Below are 13,357 nucleotides of genomic sequence, written 5' to 3' on the forward strand. Positions count from 1 at the left end.
TTGAGGGTGAGAGTGTCTGGTTGAATGGGGTTGACTGATACATGATATGATCAACAAGCCATGGATATTTGAATGGGGTAGCTATTTTTTGGCTCATTTATATCACAATTTAATCAGGTGGTGTATTCTAGCATGTCATTGTTATCAACAGGGGTGGTTTTGTTAAAGATATGGACATGGGAGCATTTGCCCATTACTCATCTAGTGTGTGTGTGTGTGACATTTGCCTCAATGTATGCCCTTCATGTATACCTATTCTGGTATGATCATGCAGCCCCATTTGGGCAAGACCGAGAGCATTGGTAGTGGATTTTGGATGACATGGATGAGGTTGTGTGGAGACCTTACAAGTTCACAGAGCCATGGGCAGAGGATGATGATGAGATGGTGTACTTTTTTGGTCTGAGGTATCTACTTGGTCGAGTACCTGCTATGATAGAGTAGTTTTGTTTCAAGCAAGTGGTGAGATAGTTTGGTCAGCAACAGGGCCCCCAATGAGCAGGGATCGTCAGATTAGGCCCCTTCACATGGATGAGTGTTCATTATGTATTGTGGCCTCATTCCTTATTATGTATGATTATGTGTTTGATGTTCATTGGACATTTATGCTGATGTACTTAGTTGATCCTTGATTTATGGACGTTCATGTTATATGATCATGTGATGTTTGTGATGGTGCATTTTAGCTGATATTCATGTGATTTTAGCATTTTGATGGATTGTCTAATTGTCATGTGGCTTTATGAGATATCTAGGCTTAGTGATGTTTTAGATGTGTGCACTTGTTATACCATGGACTTATGCGTGCATGTGATTTCTTTATTTGATGGATATAGTAGTAGTAGATGCGGATGTGTATATATATGTGAATGTTTGATGTATATGGATAATGATTTAGAATCTAGATGATATGTCCCTAATGATGTAACGAAAAGGTGATGTGATACGATGAATGTAAGGACATGAAACGAAATGTGGTAAAAATAAAATGTGATGTAATGAAATTGGTCATAAGGGAATGAAATAAAATGGAATATAATGAAATGTAACATGATCTAATGTAATGTAATGAATTTGTGAAAAATGGATCATAATGAGATGAAATGGGGTGGTAATGAAATGGTATAAAATGAAATAGGTAATGAAATGAAATGAAATGCAAGTAAAATGAAGTAGGTAATGAAATGAAATCAAATGCATTAGGTAATGAAATGGAATGAAATACATTAGGTAATGAAATGGAATGAAATGAAATATGTAATGAAATGGAATGAAGCATCTAATGAACAAAGTGATATGTGATGACATGAAATGAAATGAAATGTAATAGGGAATGAAATGGAATAAAATGAAATAGGTAATAAAATGGAATGAAGCATCTAATGAATCAAGTGATATGTGATAACATGATAGGTAATCAAATGGAATGAAACGTCTAATGAACGAAGTGTTATGCGATGACATGAAATGAAATAAATGGGAAATGAACGGAAATGAAATGTAATAGGTAATGAAATCGAATAAAATGAAATAGTTAATGAAATGAAATGAAACGTAATAGTAATGGATTGAGATAGGTAACGAAATGAAATGAAATGAAACAGGTAATGAAATGAAATGAAATGTAATAAGTAGTGGATTGAGATAGGTAACGAAATGAAATGAAATGAAATAGGTAATAAAATGGGATGAAATGACTAATGAACCAAATGCTATATGATAGGATGATAGGTAATGAAATGAAATGAAATAGGTGAGTGAATACAAAATGTGATCAAATGGCAAGGAAATGGAGATGTGATGAAATGAAATATTTGATGAAAGAAATGGAATGGAATAAGTAACGAAATGAAATTAAATGTCTAAAGAAAGAGATGATATGTGATAAGATGGGAAGTAATGAAATAGAAACCAATGTAATGTAATATAATGATATGGAATGAAATGAAACTTATTGTGATGGGAGGTAATGCAATGTAATGATATGGAATGAGATGAAATGGGTAAAGAACATAAAAATGTAAATGCACGAATATGTGACAAAGTGTCATGGAATCGAACATGGTAAAACGAGAATAAAAAAAAAGGAATGTCCAAGTGTGGAGATAGGATGAAATTAGATAAAAAGATAAATGAAAATGTGATAAAATGGGTTGTGACAAATGAAGTGTGAGTGAAGGCAAAAAATGGAAGGAAATGAAATTGTCTGGGATTCGGAGGCTGTGAGGTGGAGTGTCAACTTTTGAGATTCAAAAGCCACAGAATGAATGGATGATATAGCAAAATGAAAGGAGATGGAGTGTGAGAAAAGATGATGTAGGGAATCAGATGAGATGGAGTGTGGTTAAACAAGATTGTTTGAGATTCAAAAGCCAGGCAAGGTAGTAGATGAGGAGATGAAATTGGATAGTAACTAGAATTATCTAAGATTTGAAAGCCACATAACGCCATGAGTGGAATGAAAAGGTGAAATCATGAGGTGTAATGCTAGTGTGGATGTTGCGAAGAGACTAAGTCCATGATAGTTGAGCACTAGAAGTTAGTCTTGATGTTGATGTTGATGTTATTATTCATTATTCAATAACCAATCATGAATTCATTGACTAATATTTGTGAATTACATCCTAATTTATGTGCCAACCATTTGTTTTCAAGGAACCCAAGATGAAAATACAAAATAGATGAATGCAACTAACTGTCACTTTTTTAAGGAGATGCAAACTAATTGTCATCATAGAGCGTGTGATAAAAAAATGACTAAGAACAACCACCACTAGCTTAGCTATAGTGATATGAATACTATGTCATGCCGAGAAGTACTAGCAAAGATGAAAAATGTATATGAAAATATGACAACAACTAAAAAACAAAAACTATAGCTTCAAAAGAATAAAAATAGGCATGCAAACAGTCACATGTCATATAGAAGACCTCACCTAAGATTGTGCACAAAATTGGTCGAGGTACACATGGCTCTCCAAATGAGAGGAGGCACTTACAAGTGGACACCAATAAAGCACAAAACCAAAGGATCATTGGAGTTAAACAGTGAAAAACAAGTAAAAATATCATGACTTCATCCTAGTACCTCTAGTTAAGCATATCATCGAGGTACTAAAAGCACATGATAGTGTAGAAAACCATTATTTGCAGACCAGGCATGCTTCCAATTGTGCATAATAGTATCGAGTTTGTTTAGTTTTGCCAAGGAGCAACTATTGTACTAGGCAAATAAGAAAGCATGGGATGTGTCGATGGTGATTTAGCAATAGATGCTACCAGGCGGTGTGCATTAGTGAGAATTAGGATGGCTGAATGTCGGAGCCAAGGGTCAAGTGTACTGAGTACTAGTGCGGCAGGGTGCAGAGAGTGAATACGTGGAAGGCTAGTAAGGAACAAGTCTCAAGTGATTAACGGTTATAAGTAAGCGGATAACATGGGAATGGAACAAGGTGAGGTGAAGAGTAGAATGTGATTATTAGATATATTGAGAAGTTGCAGGAATCATGCAAGTTAAAGTATGTCGAGCTCACCAAATCAATCGCAACAAGAGGGTGATGCTAGCTAGGGAAAGTCGATGAGGCAAGGGCAAAGAGCAAAGCGTGTTCGGTGAACCTCCGAGGAGCTGGTGGATCAGTCAGAACTCCAAGTGTTAATTTTGGGCCCAAGTGAGGCAAGTTAGGGGGCAAGGGTCAGTGCAACCCAAAGAGGTGAGGATTAGGGCTACTTCTTAATATCAACGAGATGTGTTGGATTCAAAAATTATAATGTCTTGTTGTATAGCCTAATTGAGCTAAAGTGAGGTAGGAATTGACAGGAATTTTGGGGTGTTGTTAATTTTTTGAGTGTTCATGGCTATGTTTAGTAATTATGACCCCCTTTTGAATGCCTTTGGCAAAATTCAAATTTTTTTTGATAATTTTGGACAGTTTTTGAATTTTTTGGTAATTTTAGGTAATGTTTGATTTTTTTTGGTACTTTTAGATGACTTTTGAATTTATCTTTTTTGGTACTTTTCGATGATTTTGGAATTTTTGGGAGTGGAATGAGGATGTGAGTGAGACTTGTTAGAATACAGGGGTAACTGGGGCCATGTGAGGCACCTAAAGAGGCAAGGAGACCATAATGGGCCAAAAGGCATTAACATGGGCTTGGATGGCTACATTTGGGACATGGGGAGTAATAAAAGGAGTTTGGGACATCAAACGAGTTGAATGAGGGCTAAAATAAGCATTGGTGATCATTGGTCAAGGTGGATAGCTCAGATGTGCATTGATTTTCTTGCAATTCATGTATGTGGTATCTCAATACATAATCAAACTCCCTATTTTTCTAAATTTTTTGTGCTCCTTGTTGTTGTTGTCATACTGGCTATCTCTATTGCTATGAACTACATCTGATGCTAAAGAATGACGAAACTGTGACCCCCAAGTGTTCCTCAATTAGGTATGTGTGAAAGTAACTTGACTATGTTGGATGAGCCTCAAACAAGCAAAATTTGTCCAGAGGTAGTTGCTTGAGGGTTGTCTTGACTATTTTTCAGCATTGAATGACTTGTGTTGTTCAGGGAAGTCCAAAGGTGTTGTCTCTCACCCCCTTTCAACCCAAGGGTGGCATTCTCACTTCTTTTGTACAATTTTTATTTTATATTATTTTTTGGGTATTTTCTAGTATTTTTTTATTTTTGATGTGTTTCTCAAGGCTCTAAACATAAAATCTCTTGAGATGAATACTATTGATGGGTTTTGCTAGGTCTGCGCCATCACAATCTAAAAGTCTGTAAGTACCAGTCTTAAAAGACTTTGTGATAATATAAGGAGAAATCTAATTAGCCTCCCATTTTCCTTTCTTTTCTCTAACCACTTGGTTCTTAGGGTACTCTCAGAGCACTAGGTAACCAATCTAAAAAATGTGGGGTTTGACCTTTTTGTTGTAATGTCTTGATAACTTATTCTAATACACTTTGAGATGTTCATGTGTTGCACGCTAATGTTCTTCTAACAACTCTAGCTATTCTAGATGGGCCACTCTATAAGCCCCATCTGATAGGATGTCTCAAAGAGTAACTCTCAAAGATGGGATCTCAACTTCTAAAGGAAGGATGGCTTCATAGCCATATACCAAGGAGAAGAGTGTCACACCTATAGCTGTCCTAACACTCATCCTATAGGTCCAAAGGGAAAGGTTCAACTATAAGTGCCAATCTCTACCAATATCATTGACAGTTCTCTTAAGGATGTTGATAATGGTTTTGTTGGTGGCCTCTGCTTGGCCATTGCCTTAAGGGTAATAAATTGATGAGGAGTGGTGTATAATGTGAAACTTTTCACATAATTCATCAATTAGTACAGGGCATTGTCCATGAGGATGGCATGGGGTATGCCAAACTGACAAATGATATAGTTGAGAATGAAAGAAGAGATTTGTTTCCCCGTGGAGTCAGCAAGTGGTGCCGCTTTGACCCACTTGGCGAAGTATTCTATGGTGGTGATAATCCATTTATGTCTGCTAGAGGATGGTGGATGGATGGCTCTAATTAAATCACCACTGATAAAAAGGCCATGGTGTGGCCAAAGGGTTGAGCTTTTGGGCTAGTGCATGAACAAGGTTACCATGGATTTGATATTTTTTTTAGGTTTTGACATAATTTATAGAATCCTTTTCCATGGTTGGCCAAAAATAGCCCATCCTAAGAATCTTCTTTGCTAGTGTGAACCCACTAGAGCGTGCCCCGAAAATCCTTGCATGGACTTCCTGCATAGCAACTCTAGACTCGTCCTTTTTGAGACATCTAAATAAAGTACCATCAAGACCTTTCCTATACAATGTATCGGCCACCAAGGTGTAATGTGAGGTTTGTCAAATGAAATTTCATTTTTTAGTACATGAGTGGTCAGAAGGAATGGTATTATCATGGAGGTAAGTGATGATGGGGTTGTACCAAAGGGAATCAAAAGTGTCTAAGTGGCAAATGATAAGGGAATCGGATTGAATTAACATAGATTGAACCACCTCTTCTACTAAGAACTCATACTGCACATGTTGCTCAAGGACCTGGAGTAAGGAGGCCAAGGTGGCCATAGCATCTGTTGCTCTATTCTTCTCTCTAGGAATTTGCTCAAAAGTGATGTGAACAAAACATGCCTTGACTGTATCGACCATATGTTTATAAGGCAATAATTTTTCATCTTTGGTCTGATAAGTGTCGGTCACTTTATTGATGATCAACTAGGAGTCTCCATAAACCTCTAGTGTTGTCAATTTCCATTCTAAAGCTAGCTTGAGACCCAAGACCAAAGCTTCATATTTAGCCATTTTTTTGGTGCAAGGGAAAAGTAGTTTGTAAGACTTAGGGATGGTAACACCTAGTGGCATGATGAACAAGATATTGATGTCTGATCCATGATGTGTGTAGGAACCATCAAAATTGAATTTCCATGTTACTTGTTATGTCTAAAGAATGTACATATCTAGGAAATTTGCTAGGATAGGATTTGAACTCTCTATAAGTGCATCTACCAATTGATTGGCAATGGCCTATCCTTTGATTGCCTTCCTATCAACATACTCAATATTGAACTCACTTAGGATCATCACTCATTTAGCCAATCGACCGGTTAATGTTGTTTTGCTGAGAAGATATTTGAAGGGGTCAATTTTGGATATGAGCCTGACTTTGTGTGTTAAAAGGTAGTGACATAGCTTTTGGGAAGCAAAAACTATGGCTAGGCAAGCCTTTTCAATAAAAGAGTAATTGAGCTCATAATTGACCAAGGTACAATTGATGTAATAGATAGAATGTTCTTTTCCTTGGTCATTTTCTTGCATTAGGAGGGCTTCAATTGATTTATCCATTTTAGAAATGTACAATAACAAAGGTTTTTGTGGTATGGGAGGTACCAACATGGGCAAATTCATCAAGTAGGTTTTGAGTAAGTCAAAAGCCTTCTATCATTGCACTTAAAATTTATATCTTTGTGTAGCAAGTGTGTAAAAGGTATACACTTTTTTGCCAACTGAGCAATGAATCGACGAACTGATTGAAGCCTGCCTTGAAGAGAGTGTAACTGACTTAGGTCCTTTGGAGGTGGCATACTGATTATGGTGTGTACCTTTTTAGGGTCAACTTCTATCCCTTTGGTCAAGATAATGTATCCTAGGAGCTTGCCTGATTTGACACCAAAAGCACATTTCTTGGGATTGAGCCTAACTTTGAATGCTTCTATGCGGGTGAATATCTTGGCTAGTGTGGGGAAATGTTCTTCTCGACTATAGGATTTGGCAAGGATATCATCCACATAATCTTTCATAAAGATATGCATCATATCGTGAAAGATAGTGGTCATGGCCCATTGATAGGTAGCCCCAGCATTCCTTAGCCCAAAGGGCATTACATTCCAACAAAATGTGCCCCACTCATAAGTAAAAGTTGTTTTTTCTTGATCTTCCAGTGCTATCCTGATCTGATTATACCCTAAAAACCTATCCATGAGTGAAAACATGGAATGACCCATTGTTAGATCAACAATGGTGTCGATGTTAGGAAGGGGGAAATCATATTTGGGATATACTTTGTTTAAATCTTGGAAATCGATGTAGATGCGTATGCTACCATTCTTCTTTGTTATGGGAACAATGTTGGATATCCATGATGCATATGCCAAGGGCTAGATGAAATTGGTGCTGATTAACTTTTCTAACTCTACTTTGACTAATAGAGCTATATGGGGATGCATCTTTCTAAGCTTTTTTTCTACTGGCTTGGCCTCTGGAGAAATGTTGAGATGATGGAGGATTAAATTTGGGTCTAAGTTGGGCATGTCTACATAAGACCATGCAAATTTTATCTGTCTTTCTTCAAAGAAGCGGATGAATGCTTGTCTTTCCTCTATGCTTAAGGATTGTGCTAAATAAATGACCCTTGGTTCTTACACTATACCAATGCTGACTAGTTTTGTTGGCTCAATCAAGATGGAAGATCTTTCCTCGGAGTATTCGAGCAAAGTATCAATCACCCTATTTGTGGGTGCCACAGTTAGGTTTTCACCTTGGGATGTGTCACTTCTATTTGTTTCTATTTTTTTCTCGAGGTCAGCCACAACTTGGTAGTGATCATTGGGGTTGTGGAATGCTTGACCCATTCTAGTGTGACTGAGGTAATTGATACTAGACTCGACTATATGCCTTTCTTATATTCTTTGTCAATGAGATGATTCAACCACGTTAAGGTAGATGAAGACTTCACAATCTGTGTCAAAATGAGGGATGTGGTAAGGCTCTGTTGTATCTTAGTTAATGAGTTCAGGATGGACTAGGGGTAGTGATTTGTAATATGGAAAGGGTTCAATAGGGTCTAAAGACATGATTTCATTGGATGGCTCATACGTTATATCAGTTAGATCTATGACATGAGCTTCTTCTAGAGTATCGGGAAAAGTAGAGCCTGTGAGAGACTTGTAGTAGTCATCTTTAACTTCTACTAGAAAGAAGTCAGGGAATAGGGTTTGAAATTGAAACCCTTCAACATGTTCATCATCTTCTAAGTTGCTCTGTTATATCCTGATTCTCAGTGAAGTGGGTCTCGAACTAGAGATTGCTCCTTGTGTAGCCAAACTATTAGGTGTGGGTATGTGAACTACATCACATTCTTTATCGTGAAGAGACTCCTCAGATAATGACTCAAATTCCCATTTAGTGGAATCATCGTCATCTTCATTATTAGAGGTGTTTATAGATGCTTCTTTTATGGGATGTGACCCTAAGAGGGATAGATGCACATTTATGATGTCAATTGTCTTTTGGTTGTAACCATCCTTTTGTTTAGGTACCCATGCTAAGGTGGAAGAGAAGGAATCACTATGCTTAGGATGAGCTTCAGAAGAGGTTTGTGCCTTGTCTTGTTCATCATATCCTACCCCCATTTTGGACCTATTGGATCTGAATTGTGCCATTAAAGGCTCAATAATGCATGTCCCTTTCCCTAAAGGATCATCTCCCGTGTATCCCATCTTTTTCATTAGGTCAAAACCTTTTCCATGTAGGTGGGGTGAAATATCAATGTTTTGTTGACTGATTTCTGCCACTAAGTTTGGAGGTGTGTTGCTTGCTTTAATAAAATGTGCATGATAAGGCTTGGTGGGTAACGGTTTTCCATGAGATCTCGAAGAAAGCAAGGGATCAAATAGGGAGACTAAGTACTAACCCACCCCTTTGAGATGCAATTTACACTATCAAATTCTTTCATCAATCTATCCATTTCTTTATAGTGTGACCATTTAGGGTCTTTGGATGATGATGGTGAAGGAACGGGAGGACCTAAAAAACCCACTTTCTCTTTACCCTTAGTTGAAATTGATGAGTAGTTGTTGTTTCGGTTGGTAGAGCATGAACTGTCTATGGTTCTAGATTGGTTGATGTCATCTATTGGTGTGTCAGTTTCTTCCCTGTTGTGAGGGACAAGGGAATTACAATATTGGACAAAGTGTTTATCTCCCAGTATGGTCACCTCTTGCCCCGTGTAAGGAAATTTAAGACATTGATGATAAGTGGAAGGAACGACCTACATGTCATGAATCCATGATCTTCCCAATAGGATGTTATAAGTTAATTGTAGGTGTAAGACCTGGCAAACAATCTCTTTTACAACTGGTCCTGGTCTGATTGGTAAAATAACCATGCCTTTGGAGGATCATTCCTCATTGTCATAAGCTTTGATGGTAATTTTCTTTCTTGGGTCAACAACATCCTCTGTATACCCTAGGGCTTTTACTAAATTGAGTGTGCAAATATTGAGGCCTGCTCCACCATCAACCAATGCTTGCTTAACTCTGTTTCTATGGATAAAGACTTTAATATGCAAAGGAGAGTTTTGGGGCTAGATGACAAACATGTCATCTTGGGCTGAAAAAGATGCATAGTGAGGGGCAACTAGGTTGCTGACCATTTTCTAAAGTCTACTCACATCCGGGTCATTTGGTACTAAGGCTTTGGTGAGTATTTCTTTATGCTCCGGGGAAATCTGTAATAGTTCAAAAATAGAGTTATGGACCAGAGTCTTAAGTAATTGGTTGACCAGGTTGTACTTGGGCAAGGAGTAGCTTGCAGCTGCATGATCGAGATTTGTCATAGGTCCTGGTAGGATAACTTTAGAGGCTTGGCCTTGGGTAACGACATTTGAGGATTATTTTTTGTTGTTATCTTTAACTATGATGACATTTACAGTGTCATCAAAGTTGGAAATCATGTTAATGGTATTGTCATAATGATGCGCATAATTAACCTTAGTGTGAGGGGGTGCATTTTGATTGACTTTGGAGGATTCACCTATTTCATGACTTATGAAGGGGATCTTGAAGGCCGCATGGTCTTCATTATTGCTAAGGTTGTTTACTTTAATGACTCCATCATTGATTAATTTTTGGATTGCCCCGTCAAGGACAAAACAATTATTTTTTAAATGCCCCCTATTTTGATGGTAAGCACAAATGTGCTTGTCATTCCACCATTTTAGTTTGACTTGGGGTTCATAGGATTTGGTCTCGAGAAGTATAATGAGTTCATCAGCCAAGAGGGTTTGCAAGGCACTCTCGTAAGACACCCCGATGGGAGTATACACCTTGGGTATATCAAAGGATTGATATCTGTAGGTAGGGGGAGCTTGATTGTAAGTAACTTGTTGATTTTTCATTAAGGGGGTTTCCACATTGCGTCAATAGAATGGGTGGCATTGTCTTGTTGGGGTGTGTTTGGGTTAGTGTTGTTGACAACAACATATGATTGGTTTAGATGGGATTGGGTTTGAGGTTTGACATGGTTGGCTTCAACCATCCCATCATTAACAGTGTTCTTGTTATTGTTTTTCCACCACGACTTTTGTTTATTAGTAGCCTAATCGAAGGAATTATGAGTTTGCATGGAGTTATTTGAAAAGCCCTTACCATCTTTTGATAGTTTAATGATGTCATTAATTAGTAAGGTCTCTTCTACCTTAGTAGCATTTTCTAAGGTGGTTTTGAAATCTGTGGGCCCTTGGAGTTGGAGCCAGTAATTCATTGGTTTGGAGAGACTATTAATGAAGATGTCAGTCTTCTCTTTGTCAGGTATGTCTCTATGATACTTAGTGAAAGTATGTCTCCACCGTTGTAAGAAAGTTTTGAATGACTCGCCAGGGAGTTGTTTCGTCTTGCATAGGTTGACTATTGTAACTTCCCTTTTGATATTGTAGGAATATTGGGAGATGAACATGGAAGCTATTTGGTCAAAGGTTTTGATATTGGAGGGTAGCTTAGAGAACCACTCCATGGCTTGCCCTCCAAGGCTTTTAGGAAATAGTCGCATCAAGTACGTCGTGTCATGGACAAATTCCATACTCAAGGTATAGAATTGTCTGAGGTGGTCTTGCAGATCTAATGTGCCAAAATATTTATCATATTTTGGTATTTGTACATTTTGTGGGAAAGGAGTGAAGGTAATGTTCTTATCAAATGGGAGAGGACACACCTTCTCGAGGTTGAATTCTGCAGGCTATGTTTTTCCTTTCTTCATTCTTCCCATTTCTATTTGTAGGTCTTGTAGTTTTAGAGTGACAACGTCTAGCGGTGACTACTCTTCATCTCATTCTAAGTTAGTCACATCAAAGTTAGATGGAAATTTTGCACCTTGTTGTGCTAACGCTTGTATATAATGTTCCTTATGCTTCTCGAATATCTTGTCCATGATGTCGACAAGCTCGAGATTTTGTTGGAAATCTTCAATCTTAGTTTCAATACTTCTATTATCCCATATGTTAGGTGAACCCATTGTGGCCACAGATTATGAGTTTTGATTGAACAAGGGTGACTTGCGAATAGCTACATTCTATGGGCAATCTGTTGTTGTAGTAGGCTCGAGGAGATTTAAAGGTTTTGTGTGCTTAATGGTTATGTTAGCTATTTTAGCACTCACTCATATAGGCAATAGCTTTGGTTTTGTAGCTGTATTGGTTTTATGTGGTGGCATGAAACATGAGTTGGATTCCTTTAGTTCTTAGGATTTTTTTTTGAAAGGCAAGGGTTCCCGTTGACCGTGATTTGTTTATGGTAACAAGCTAGATCAGACAAGGTGTTTACTAATGTTGATAGGCTAAGTTTTACTTTCATGAAGTCAAGTAAGGAATGGATGTGTGTCTCCGAATGTTTCTGGCTTGATGTGCAAAAGGAAGTGATGATAACTATTGGGTTGATAATGGTGTTTGTAGCTCTACTTGTTTCGAAAAAAGATATTTTTGGTCAAATATGGAATCTCTCAGACTTTGTAAAATACTAGCTGTATTGCATAAAAATGTAATCAACGGAATCAACACTAAGCAACTAATGCATCTATTCCTACATGATTATGCAAACCTCAAAATATGCAAGATAACATGTAAACAAAGATAACATGAAATAAAAAGAGCATTAAACTATTGAAAATAACACATATGCAAACCTCATGAAATCATCAAGTTTAGATGATTTCATTGTTGTGGGATGTGGTTGCTCACAAATCATGCATCATAACAATGAGGTAGATAGTGCTTGTGGAAAATGAGGAGAGGGCTCTCCTTTTATAGGAAAAGAGATGAAATGGACAACTAAGATCAAATGCAAGATTAAGGGCTAGGATCTCTCAGGATCAATGAGGTGAGGCCAAGTAGACTCCATGTGGATTAGGGTTTTTGACCATTCAAAAGGGGGAAGATGCTCACACATGTGTGAGCAACCTTTGATGTGATAGGTCAATGATAGGTGTAAGAGGGTTGGAGGCTCAAGGTTTCTCACACATGTGTGAGACACCTTTGAAAGTGATGGGTCAATGACATGTGTAAGAGGGTTGGAGGCTCAAGGTTTCTCACACATGTGTGAGACACCTTTTGTTCACATGTGAAGGGGGACAAGGTTGTAAGTGTGTAAGAGTCACATGTCACATGTGACTAGGGTTTGCTAATCCTTTCATTAGGATTGTGCAAATGATTAAGGATGTAATTAGATGAGAAATTAGGACTAATTAGTGGATAAGTGGGTTGACCTAGATTAGAAGGATGGGTTAGGTTAGGAAAGTGAGGTTTGGTGAGGGTTAAAGTTAGTAGCCATGTGCTCAAATATAATTAAATTTAATATTTAATTCCAAGTGGGATTAGAAGGGGTTAATTAAGTAAACGAAGTACTTTACTTAATTAAAGTGAATGGGTTAGGATGCAAGGGGAATAGGTTAGGATTTAAAGAAACCTTAGTTTATTTAAATCAAGAAAAGGTGAACATAATTAAATAAATGTAAAATCTATTTAATTAAAGGTAGGGGAATTAAATAAATAATAAATATTTATTTAATTGGTCAGGAA

This window comes from Cupressus sempervirens, chromosome 5 (genome assembly GCF_028749045.1).
Source record: "Cupressus sempervirens isolate cs-2001-9-10 chromosome 5, ASM2874904v1, whole genome shotgun sequence".
NCBI classification, from domain to species: domain Eukaryota; kingdom Viridiplantae; phylum Streptophyta; class Pinopsida; order Cupressales; family Cupressaceae; genus Cupressus; species Cupressus sempervirens.